General features: G+C 36.2%; 1 pseudogene; it reads right to left on the reverse strand.

Annotated features, from left to right (window-relative positions):
- Positions 1–284: 284 nt before the first annotated feature.
- On the reverse strand, positions 285–1,648 carry LOC115767634 (annotated as a pseudogene).
- Positions 1,649–12,444: the final 10,796 nt, after the last annotated feature.

A 12,444-nucleotide genomic window follows, 5' to 3' on the forward strand; every position in this document is an offset into this window, starting at 1 on the left:
TACATGATCTGGCGTAAGCCAGGTTGGTTTCTATCTTTAAAAATTTATAATATTTTAGTACGAAAGGATCAAATATTAGAATAATTTTATTTTTATATAGAATAATATTAATTAATATAACTATTTTGGCAGATTAGTGCAATAAATTTAGAATTTATTTATGTAATATTTATTACAAATAGTACTTGTTTTATATAGAATTGATTATATCTTTAGCAGGGAGTTTATTAATTATTTGTTAATTAGTAAGAGTAGCTTTTTTAACATTATAGGAACGAAAAGTTTTAGGTTATATTCAAATTCGTTACTCCTCCAATTCCTCCTACTAGTATGTTAGAAATAGACCGAAGAATTGCGTAGGCAAATAAAAAATACCATTCTGGTTGAATATGAGCTGGTGTTACTAATGGTTTAGCTGGAATGAAATGATCTGGGTCTCCTAATAAATAAGGGTTAATTAAGATAAAAGAAATTAATAAAAAAGATGATAATGATAAATCCTACAATATCCTTGTAAGTAAAATAAGGATGAAATGGAATTTTATCTCTATTTGAATTTAATCCAATTGGGTTATTTGATCCTGTTTGGTGTAGAAATAGTAAATGAATTAATGTTATTGCTAATACAATAAAAAGGAAAATAAAGTGGAATGTAAAAAATCGACTTAATGTTGCGTTATCAACAGCAAACCTTCCTCAAACTCATTGTACAAGATTAATTCCTAAGTAAGGTACTGCTGATGGTTTGTAATAACTGTTGCTCCTCAGGAACATATTTGTCCTCATGCTCTACATAACCTATAAAAGTTGTTCCTATTACTAGGAATAAAATGATAACTCCAATTATTCATGTTGGGGTAAATAAATAAGATCCATAATAAATTCCCTGACCTACATGTAAGTAAATACAAATAAAGAAAAAAGAAGCACCGTTAGCGTGTTTTGTTCGTAATAATCATCCGTAATTTACATCACGGCAGATACGATTAACTCTATTAAAAGCTAAATTTACATCTGCGGTGTAATATATAGCTAAAAATAATCCAGTTAAAAGCAGGAAGATCAACTAATGCATTATTAGCAATTTTAAATAAAGGGAGGTTCGTAAAGGTTTGTTCATTAATTTCGTAATTCGTAATTCGTAATGGTCCTTTGAATATTTTAGTAATTTTAACAATGACAATTAAAGTAATTAATAAATAATTTATTAACCGAATTGTAATTAAGTTGGTAGGAAAATTGAAAAGTTTACTTAATGATAATGAATTTTCTATGAAGTAAGAGTAGTTTGATGAAATTGATTCTATTTCATTGTTTAGTAAAAAAAATCTTATCGAGGGTTTAGCTATAAAAAAAATTAAAATTAAGTTTACAGAAAATAATATAATTGAAATTAAAGTTAATTTAATTGATAAATTAAATATTTCATTAGAAGCTAGTGATGTAACGTAAATTAATAAAATAAAATATATGAAAATCAAAATGTTTTTGATATAAGCTCTGTGGTTAAAGAAATTAAAATTATTTGGGTTAAAAGTGTCAACCCTATAGCTAATGGGTGAATTATATTTATAAAAATAATTGAAGTTAAGAAAATTAAAGAATATAAAATTAATTGAAGAATTTCAAGAGGTTGTTCTTCTTTCATTAGAGTATACCTTATTTTTGATTTACAAGAGCAATGTTTTTTTAAACTATTAAAACTAATGATTATAATTTTATACTGAACACATGGGAATGATTATTTTCAATATTTTAGAACTATATAACGTTAAAATTAATTTTTTTTTTTAATATTTTTATTACCTCTTTGTTTTATTAATAATATATTTTGAATAGTACAAGTTTTATTATTTTTTATTAGTTTATTTTTATCAATAAATAATTTTATAAATTATTGAATAAATATTTCTTATTTTTTAGGGTTTGATATACTTTCTTATGGGTTAGTTTTATTGAGTTTATGAATTTGTTCATTAATGTTAATGGCAAGAGAAAGAGTTTATAAGTATAATAATTTAAAAATTTATTTTTGTTTATTTATATTTTATTTATTTTTTGATAACATAAATTTGAATATTTATATTGTTTGGTCTTATTATAAACCAATCTTCGGACGGTTCTAGGTCTATTTTGCAATTAAGACCTTTAATTAAATCTATGCCTTTTATTCCGTCACACGGTATAGCGAAATTTGTATCGACTTTATGAAAATTTTGAGGAATTATATATTTGTCTGCTTGTAACTTTATTGGGGCGAGGCCTTTGGATTTAATGACTCTTTGACCTATACCTCGAATGCCTATAGTTATTCAACTGGATGTTATTGCAGACATAGGAAACTTCTTTTAAAATTGAGATATCTACACCAGTATCTATTAAAAATACCAGTTTCTTTCCTGATTCTACATTATTATAAAGAGACAAAAATATTGAGATTGAAGTTTATTAAATGAACGGTTATTAGTTGTGTATCTAAAGGGGGTTGTTGGTTTCCCGAATTATTTTGGGCTACCCTAACATTATTTCTGTTATTGTTGTGGCCTCTGTTCGATTTGCCACGGCCTCTAAAGTTTCCTCTATTTTGACCTTGTCCTCTGTTGTTATTGTTGTAGCCGCCTCTGTTGTATGTATAATTACCTCTACCGCAGTTTCCACTACGATCAGAGTAATTTTGGTAAAAAAGGACAGTATTAACATATTTTGATATGACAATCATTCATGTTATGGAATGTGCCTGCCTGCATGATAAGTTTTACCTTATCTATAGCGCAGTTCTTTGTCATAGCTTTTAGGCTGTGCTATATTTGGTGGCACCTGCCAGAGCTTTTGTCAGTTGCTCAACTTCTTGTGTATAAATGTAGGCAGTTTTGCTCTTTTGCTGAAGGCTTAGGAGTTTAGCTGATAGCACTTCAACTGATTCTCCTTTTACCGTTCTTGATAATTTTGATATTATTTCGACGATTGCTTTTTCGTCGCATATCATGTTTCGTGCATGGCCTTTTAATTTTGTCTTTATAAGACTGAAAGCTGTTGCTTCATGATCTTTATTTGGTGAGTCTATAAGACTCAAAGCATCTTTGAAGCTTTGTAAGATTTCTGCCTTTCCAGTAAACTCTGGCAAGAGCGATGAGGCTGGTTGGAGAAAACTTATAGCTGTTTGGGCCATTGTGTTGTCAATTTATTGGGAATTGATTTCAGAATGTGATGGTTTAGTATCAGCTGACAATGAAAGTTGTTTCTCGTCGAATGAATCTGAAGTGTTAAGAGAATTTGAAAGGAATATTGCTATATTATGCCTTTCCGAAATTCGTATGTTTTCCTTTAGCGTGCTTAATACATCAGTTGTCTGTGTTAAATGCAAATCTTTTAGTCTAGTTGCATTGGCGCATTTATATGCGACAGATATTGTAGGAATCTACAAGAATTTTAACTAGTTTTAACTTTGTCTCGTTTGAGACAGGTGCGCTTTTGTTAAGGCACTTGAAAGATTTATTAAATTCCTCACATTGTTCCCTTAGAATGGTAACGATTTGATTCCATTCCGTCGCTGCACGTTTAGTGCGTGAGTACGAAGATCTGGCTCATAACTATACGTAAGCGCAATGAGTGCGCCTGTATCTGGCATATTCAAATATATTCATACCTTATCTAGTCGGTCTGCTCTATTTCTATAGCGTTTCTTAATTTTCTTTGTATGCATTGCATACACTTTGAATGGTAGTGATACAAGAGATACTGTAGTAATTATAAATAGCAAAATAGTAAATGTTCTTTATAGTCAATTACTTTGACGTTATTTATAACATTTGCGGCTGATTTTTCAACCTTGGATTCGTTCGAACCCATTTAAATTAAAATTTCATACAAAATTTGATATAATGTTTTTAAATTTATGTTTTTATGCAATAATAGTGTTTTTAGTTTTAAATGCCAATGTTTTTAGTTTCAAGGTTTCAATATTGCTATTAACAGAAAATACTACCTAGCATTTCACATATCTTTACGGGCTATGCTGCTAATCGGGCGGAGGTGTTTCCGCTCAATTTTACAAAAATATTTTTATTTAATTAAAAGTAATTAAGGGTATAACTGCAACTGTTCATCGTTGCATCAGCTGGGCGTCGCCGGATGTGGCAGGCTGATGCTCCCTCGTATGCGCAATTGGCGGTGTGCCTCCCGCACTTATTCCGATGGCACAGCTTGTTGCGCTGGCGGAACCGATGCTGGATGTAATGTATTTTTTTCTTTGAACGCTTCTCCAAGTTCGATCGAGTATACATTTATCGCTTCTTCAAGCGTTGCAAACGATTGCCGCTCCCGTCAACTATCGAAATTGATAACAACGAGATTTCTTACGCACAAGAAAGACTCATTCTCCTGACCCAGAGACAAGCATACTCGTCAGAGTACATTTGCTTGAGCACGAAAAGACAGATCACTTCAAGCAAACTCCTTAATTTGAACCCCTTTCTAGATGGTAAGGGAATTATTCGATCATGTGGTCGCGTAAGAGCGGCCGAAGCACTCGGCTACGATGAGCGGTATCCTATAATACTGCCATACACATGTGCGTATTCGCGTCTCTTGACCGCATATACTCAGCTTATAGCCTTGCATGGAGGCAACCAGCTCAATACGATCAAAGTACTGGATTCCAAAGCTCAAGGTGTTGGTTAAATCCACAATCCATTCTTGCAAAATCTGCGTCATCCAAAAAAAGAAACTGCAAACGCAGCTCATAGGCGAGTTGCCTGTGGAGAGTGTCACATTCTCTCGACCGTTCACTCACACAGTAGTCGATTTTGCAGGCCCAAAAGGCTACGTGTGCGTCTTTGTGTGTTTCAGCACCAGAGCCATCCACCTAGAAGGTACATCTGACCTGACCGAAAAATTCCTAGCGGCATTTGCGAGATTTGTGACACGTCGAGGGTGCCCAAGTCAAATGCATTCCGACAACGGCAAGACTTTCGTCGGAGCAAAACTTTTGTGGAAACGCTTAAGACGTAACTCCAGGCCACTTAAGTCTCTATAAACTGTCCTAGCACTTCAACCCCCCTAGTGCGCCACACATAGGCGGCCTGTGGGATGCCTGAATTCAAGACCGATATCTCCAATGCTGGATGAATTGATTTGAAACAACGAAAGATCAAGCATGCAGTCTATAAAATAGTGCTGTGCTAAGGGCACTAGATTATTTTCGGCAGTGAATAATGACCAATAGATGTTCGGCAAATTAAAATCACCCAACACCATGAATAGGTCATTATCACGCACGTGTGGAGAAACTTATTTAATACAAGTAAAATGTTTGATATAAACTTGAATATCAGAAGAAGGAGGGACATTAGAGCATGTAGTATAGATATTCCGTGAAGGAAAAGACACCTTAACTGAGACAATCTCAGCGTTTGTAGGCGTACTAAAACAGAAAAGTTGTGACTGGAGTGCGGCCTTAACGGCAATTATCACCCCACCATCTCGATCATTTCTATGCAAAATAAAATTATTCGACAAAAACTTCTAAATCAGATATGGTTGAATTTAACCATGTTTCTGAAAATGCGATTATATCCGAATTGAAGGAAGTGCTGGCCATGAAAAGATTTTTAAGTTTTGAAATGAGACCTCTAACATTCTGATAATGAATAAAGATTTGGTCAGAAGATGAAGCTAGTTTTTTGGGGCAGAAATGGTACCCTGTATTGAAGGGATTGGAAGGGTGACAGGCTGGTTACGCTTTTTAGGCTTGAACTCGTGAACAATCATGTGTGGAGGCCAAAATTTGGGATCACAAATGATTGGGAACATATCATGTGAAACATTTATTTTGAATGATGATATTTCACGAGGGGTGGAGAAATTAAATTTGGTTATTGACACGATAGCAGAAGATTTGCTAGCAATATAGGCTGCCAACGACTCAGAAGTGGTCTCCGACGAAAGTCGAGACACAAAAACTTGCCTTCGAGGGGCAACAACCGTTAAAGAAGGCGCTGATGGGGCTGCAGGTAATACAGGAGTTGGAGGAGCTAAAGAGGAACCATGATTGTTTTTTACAATCTGGGCAAGATTTCGCGCAGGTCTACCTTTGCTGCCAGGAGCTGACGGGGCTAATGCAATTTGATATGAATACTGCCATAAATTTTTTTTATATCACCCTAATCTCCCTCTTATATGTGTGTATTCCTAAGTTAAATTTTTTCGACTATTTTTTCTAAACACTCTGGTTTACTCCCAAACTATCACATCTAAAAAATGTAAAATCTTAATATTTTAAAAAGTTTAAAATGTCTGGTTCGTGTACAGACTTGGCTAAATATTCCATAGCCAAGTCTAACTTCTTTCTTCATAAATCTCAATGCTATGAGAATTATCTAACTCGTTGTAAAAGGCAATTTTCCGACACAGTTTTATTATTTTTTTAACTTGCGCAAAAATATATAAAAACCTTGGAGCACAAGAAAAATGTTCATTTTTTATACATGAAGACACTTTTCTGGGACACAAATGCACCAATGAAGGAATCTTGCCAGACAACAAAAAATACGACGTCATTAAAAACTATCAAGTCTCACACAATGCGGACAGCGCTTTATACTTTAGATCATCCATGTAAAGATATGCTTGAGAAGGTTCGAGTACCGAGATTGACATAGTCTCTGAAAAAAATTTGGCGCTATTTTTGAACCAAAAGGCGATATGAGCCATTTCTCGTTGAAAAATTCTATTAAGATCGGACCACTATATCATATAGCTGCCATAGGAACGATCGGTCGAAAATTCAGTTTTTGTAAGAAAACACATTTTGCTTATCAAGATATCTTGCACAAGCTCGGCATTAACTATTTTCCCTGTGCTTCTTAGATACGGGCAAAGCACTATAAGCATTGTGAAAAAGTTGGATCTGCAAGGGTATTAGATATTCGGCGTGCCGAAGAAAGTCTTTATTTCTCGTTTTTGTTTGTAGAGATGGTAATAAATACTCAGGTATTAGATTTAAGCGATGTATGTATCGATAGTAAAAGTGAATGTATCGATGTTGGACATAAAACATCGATATTAGAAATAAGACAACGATGTTGGAGATCAATAAAAGGTGGGGAGACGGCGCTAATGTTTGAGCGGTTGAACTGAATATACATTAAGAAAAGTTGTGAAATAAAGATATATGAAAAGAATAAGAGAAGACTGAAAATTTTACATATCATTTATGGGGTTTGCCCAGTTCTTTCGCTGATTTTCAAGTAATGCAATATAGCGAAATCGTTTGTAAAACCAAATCAGAACTAAGTACTAAATTAAAAAATTTTGGCGGGTGAATAAGTGAACGTGCGTGAATCCAACAATTGCGTTTGGCTGTAAATCAGATTGTAAATATGGAAAATGTGGACAATCTGATCGATGTGGAGGTTCCAAAGCAGATTTCGAGACAAGCAACGCCGACAACTTGGCGCCGGCCTCCAAGGATATTCTGGGAATAAACAAAATGGTAGAACAACCGTTATGTACAGCACAAATCACGAACGACGCAAATGCAGACCAATTATGCGGAAAACCGGAAAACTATGAGACCGAAATGTGTAGCATGTACTGTGGTGAAGCTACTCTAGCAATACATATCGGGTAGCAACGGTGACGGCGGTTGTCAGCCAATCTTCACAAAATAATTCGGGAAGTATTCACCGAGGCTCCTCGTGGTTGAGTTAGCATGGCCGGGCGGGATCCTTTTGCTCCCTAGCTCTTTCGGGTGGGGGGGTTCTTTTTCTTATGTCTCGACCTGCATACACAATTTTTTTTTTAGGATCCCTACAGAATCTAAATTGGAGACCGATACTCCGAAGAAACAAAATCTCAAAAAAACATTCTTCTACTACATTATATCACCATGTCACCAGGAAAGAAAACTTAGCAATTCATAATCAAAATCCGTAATTAATATTTATTATAAACAAAAACATTATTCAATGAAACTGAATCCTTCCGTTAGATAATCTGCATCTTATTACAAGTGGCATTAATGATTCAACAAGAATTCAGTAACTAAAACTAGTCAGTTAATATTTTTACAATGGCTCAAAAATTCTTCAAAAATAATTTATTTTATAAACTATTCAGTTAATATTTTTTTTCTTATTGAGCAAAATAAAAAAAAAAACTCAAAATTTCGCTAAAGTGCATTTTAATAATTATAGAATACAGCTAGGCAAGAAAAAAAATGACATTAGTAAATTGAACTAAAGTGTATTCAGCAAAAGCAAAACAGTTATTATAATAGAGTCAATACAATTGTAGTTGATGGTTAATTGTATGGTCGAAAAAAAACTATGGGCAACAGAAGGTTAAGCTCGAAGCGCATGGGCAAATCGGAGCGCAGCGCAACCAGCTGATCAGTGAATACGATGATACATCTTTGTGTACATATATTTGATTCTGTTAAAAATCTTTTCTTTTAGGTTGCTTCTGTTTCAGCTAATAATTGAGCGGGGTGTAGGTAGAATCAAAGATGGTAAGCATTCACCAGACTGACACGGTCATAAACATATTGATCGGAGCTAAAGCGTAATGTGAAACAGAAAGTCGAAAAAAAAAATTAACAGGTGCGCATGCCAGTTTGGCTGTGCTTATCTGTGCCAAAACAAGAAAATATACTCAAAACAAACTTACATGTATTTCTCGATGAAAGGCCTTCCAGCGGAGAGTTTGCAGCAAATTTTATTTTATTTTTTCTTTAATTTGTTTTCTTTTGTCTTCTGTGGGGCTTTAAATTGTTTTGATTATATTATTATGGCACAGGCGGGTTTTTTAAATTGTGAGTACTAAGAATATACTCTCCGAAACTAAGTGGGAAAATTAAAAAAATAAAAAAATAAAATTAAAAAATAAAAAAATTCAGAAATGACTTTGGACTCTACCCCAACAAGAAGGGGGATAGATTTATACTATTATTCCTTTCTATATATATAAAGATATGTATATAGATGTACATTTTTCTTTTTTCACTGCACTTGCACGCGGTTTTTTGAGGGCCCTAATAAATGCACTTTGCACAAACTTTTGGATGTCTCTCACAAGATTTAATTAACAATTTTTTTACTAAAAACATTTAACAGCAATTTTCATGCATCTGCACGTTCCGGCCAACTTAATGGGCGATGTCATCTGGGCTTCTGATCAGCGGCGCGTCAAAGGGGCCCAAAAGGCTACTCCCTCTTCCGGATTCCAGACTGTGGAAACGGCGCCTGCCCGTTCTTGCTGGCATGAGCAAGGGAATGGCAGCTGATCCGCAGTTGAGACTGACGTCTAAATAGACGTCATTAAATATGGGGGCAGATGTGACATTGCCGTCCCAAGAAATTACAGTGTCGTCCAATGGGCACACGTGGCGGTTGCCTCAAAATAAGTGGGTTTTTATGTCAGAGACGGCGGCGGCAAGATTGATTCCTCCAAAAATTACTTTCGGCAGGCAGACAAGAACTGGTTAAAACAGTGTCCAGATCTTGGCACAAAGAAATATATGCCGGTGAGGTGCTGGTGGCCGGCTGGCGTAGCGAAAGGTTTATCATCAAACGAACAAAAAAAATTGATATTTCGCCCATCGGCCACTTTTTTTTTTTTTGGTTCAATTTAGTTGGAAATTAAATTCAACGAATTAAACGACTGATGCTTTTAGTTTAATTTTTTTGGTGGGGCTATGTCCGAACCGCCGTAGCCAGACCTTCGATGGTCAAGAAATTTTTGGAAAAAAGAAGGGTTATATCCGGGACCTACAGGCTTATATAGGGTCGCAGAGCTTTTTTCTTTCGCGGATTAGATTGAAGATAGCTGCGCTGCCAACGTGCACGCAGGCGGTTTATAGCAGCGGCAGAATCATTCGCAGCTGACCGTGACAGACAAAAGCTGATCGCTATAGCGTCGTTATACAAACGCAAGCTGTTAGGATCGCTTACGCGGTTTAATTCAAATAGGAAAATTGCGACCATTACACCACCCGATAATATCCTACCGTTAGACGGGTATATTAACGGGAATTAGACTCTAATGTCCTTGGCATGAAAAGTGCCAATTTCTTTTCCTTGCTGATTTTCAAGGGAATAAAAACAATTGCCGAGTTTCTTTTTGACACGGCATTTAATAAACTGGGGAGCCAGTTTAGCATTAAAATTGTGTCCTTCACGAAAAGAAACAGGCTTGCTGCGTAAATTATATTGAGCCGCATTGCCCTCATAGGCTTTCCTGATGTTTTTCTGAATATCTGTCCTTAGCAATGCCAAATGGTCAGACCGCAACAGGGGGACCAGCGGTTCTTCCAATAAGGACAACGCCTTCAATAATTTGTAATCGGTACCATGAGTGATCATATCCACCCCGAATAGGGCACGGTATGGAGAACACCCAATCGATTGGTGCAGAGCAAACCTTAAGGAACATGAAATCCCTGTAATATGGTCATCCCAATGGGTCTGATCCTGTTTTAAATACGAGCGAATGGTGGCGAGTATTGAGCGGTTAACTCATTCTGCAGCATTGCTTTGCGGTGAATATAGAGCTGTATACAGATGTTCAATGCCAAGTTCGGCTAAGAAGGCATTGAACTCACGAGCTTTGAACTGGGTGCCGTTGTCACTTATTATAGTTTGTGGCACACCAAAACAATGGAAAATTTGTTCAAGAAGAAATTTTTGTATCACAGCTGAGGTGAATTTCTTCAGGGGCTGCAACCAATGATACTTGCTAAAGTGATCTAAGACTATTAACAATCCCACATGACCGCTTTTGCTTCTAGGGTATGGCTCAAGCAGGTCAACATAAAGCCTTTGAAATGGTTTGCAAGTTGGGATGTGAGCACCGAAGGGTATAGTTTGGAGCCTTAGTTTCTTTACATATCTCGCAATTTCGTATGTATTCACGTACATCTTTAACTAATCCTGGTTGAAAATCTGCGGATTTTCTCAATGGTTTTTTGCATGCCGGCGTGAAACGATGTTATGCTGTCATGGGCTTGTTTGAGCACATCGAGTTTAAGTCGATCAGGCACCCATTGTTTCCACGAGGGACTTTCTTGTGTTGAGTCTCCTCTTGAATGTTCGGTGCGTACATACAAAAACTTATCAACGATTTTTATGTTCGGAACTGAGTAAAATTTTGGGAAAATTTATTTTTAATTTGTACATAGCTAGCGTCCATAAATGTATCGTACTCAAGATCTATTTCAGGACCTATGTCTAATTGAGCGATTTCATTCTCAGGCGACCGAGACAAAGCGTGGGGAACAATGTGTTCTTTGCCTTTCCGATGGGAGACGGAAAATTCAAATTGTTGCAGTCTAAAAACCCAGTCTACCCTATATATTTTGGTGGCGTATAAGCCATAGCAAACTAGAATGGTCGGTAACCACTTCAAATTCCTGGAGTTCCAAATAACTTCGGAACTTCTCGATGGCTAATATGACTGCTAGGCATTCACACTCGGTAACACTATAGTTTCGCTGCGCACGGCTTAATTTTTTTGATATGAAAGCTATCGGTGAAGACATTATCTTCAGACATCTGTACTAAAACGGCGCCAATGCCAACTAGCGTCACAATGTAAGAAACATTTATTCTTAAAGTCAGCAGTTTTTAAAACCAGCGAGGATGTTAGCACTCTTTTTAAGTTGTCTATTGCGGTCTGTGCTTCAGGAGTCTTTTTCTTTTCTTTGTCGATAATATGTCCGTTATTGGGCAAGTGAGATCGGAAAAGTTATATATAAACCGACGATTCCAACCGAAAACTCCTAGAAATCCTCGAACTTGTTCAAGTTTTTTGGCGGCAGCCAATTTACAATACAAGCTACTTTTTCCGGATATGTACAGATACCTCCGCTACCAATCACGTAACCAAGATAATTGATACCTGTTACACAAAATTGACTTTTCGAAATATTTAAAGTCAAGTTGGCTTTTCTAAACTGCTCAGCGATGCGAACTAATACCGCCAGATGTGAGCTAAAATCCTCTGACACATTACACAGGTCATCTAAATAACCAAATACACAATAGCACAGGTCAGAAGGAATTATCTCGTCCATTAACCGACACATGGTACAAGGCGCGTTTCAAAGGCCAAAGGGCATGACCTTAAACTGATATAGCGGTCTTCCGGGGACCGTAAAAGCAGTTAGAGGCTTTGAATCCTCGGAAAGTTCTATTTGCCAATAGGCATCTTTCAAGTCTAGTTTGGAAATTATATTCGCCTTAGGGAGCCGCGAAAAAAATGCCATCGTTGCTCGGCAGAGGATAAGCATCTTTTTTTGTGGAGTCATTCACTCTTCGAGCATCCAGACAAAGGCGAACCTTGTTGGGCTTAAGGTCGAGTCGCATAGGCGAGCTCCAGGCGCTTACAGACGGCTCAATAACTCCAAGCTGCAACATGCGATCAGTTTCTGCATATAACAACTTTTCT

Source organism: Drosophila novamexicana, unplaced genomic scaffold (genome assembly GCF_003285875.2).
Source record: "Drosophila novamexicana strain 15010-1031.04,08,12 unplaced genomic scaffold, DnovRS2.1 tig00001429-arrow-arrow-pilon, whole genome shotgun sequence".
NCBI classification, from domain to species: Eukaryota; Metazoa; Arthropoda; class Insecta; order Diptera; family Drosophilidae; genus Drosophila; species Drosophila novamexicana.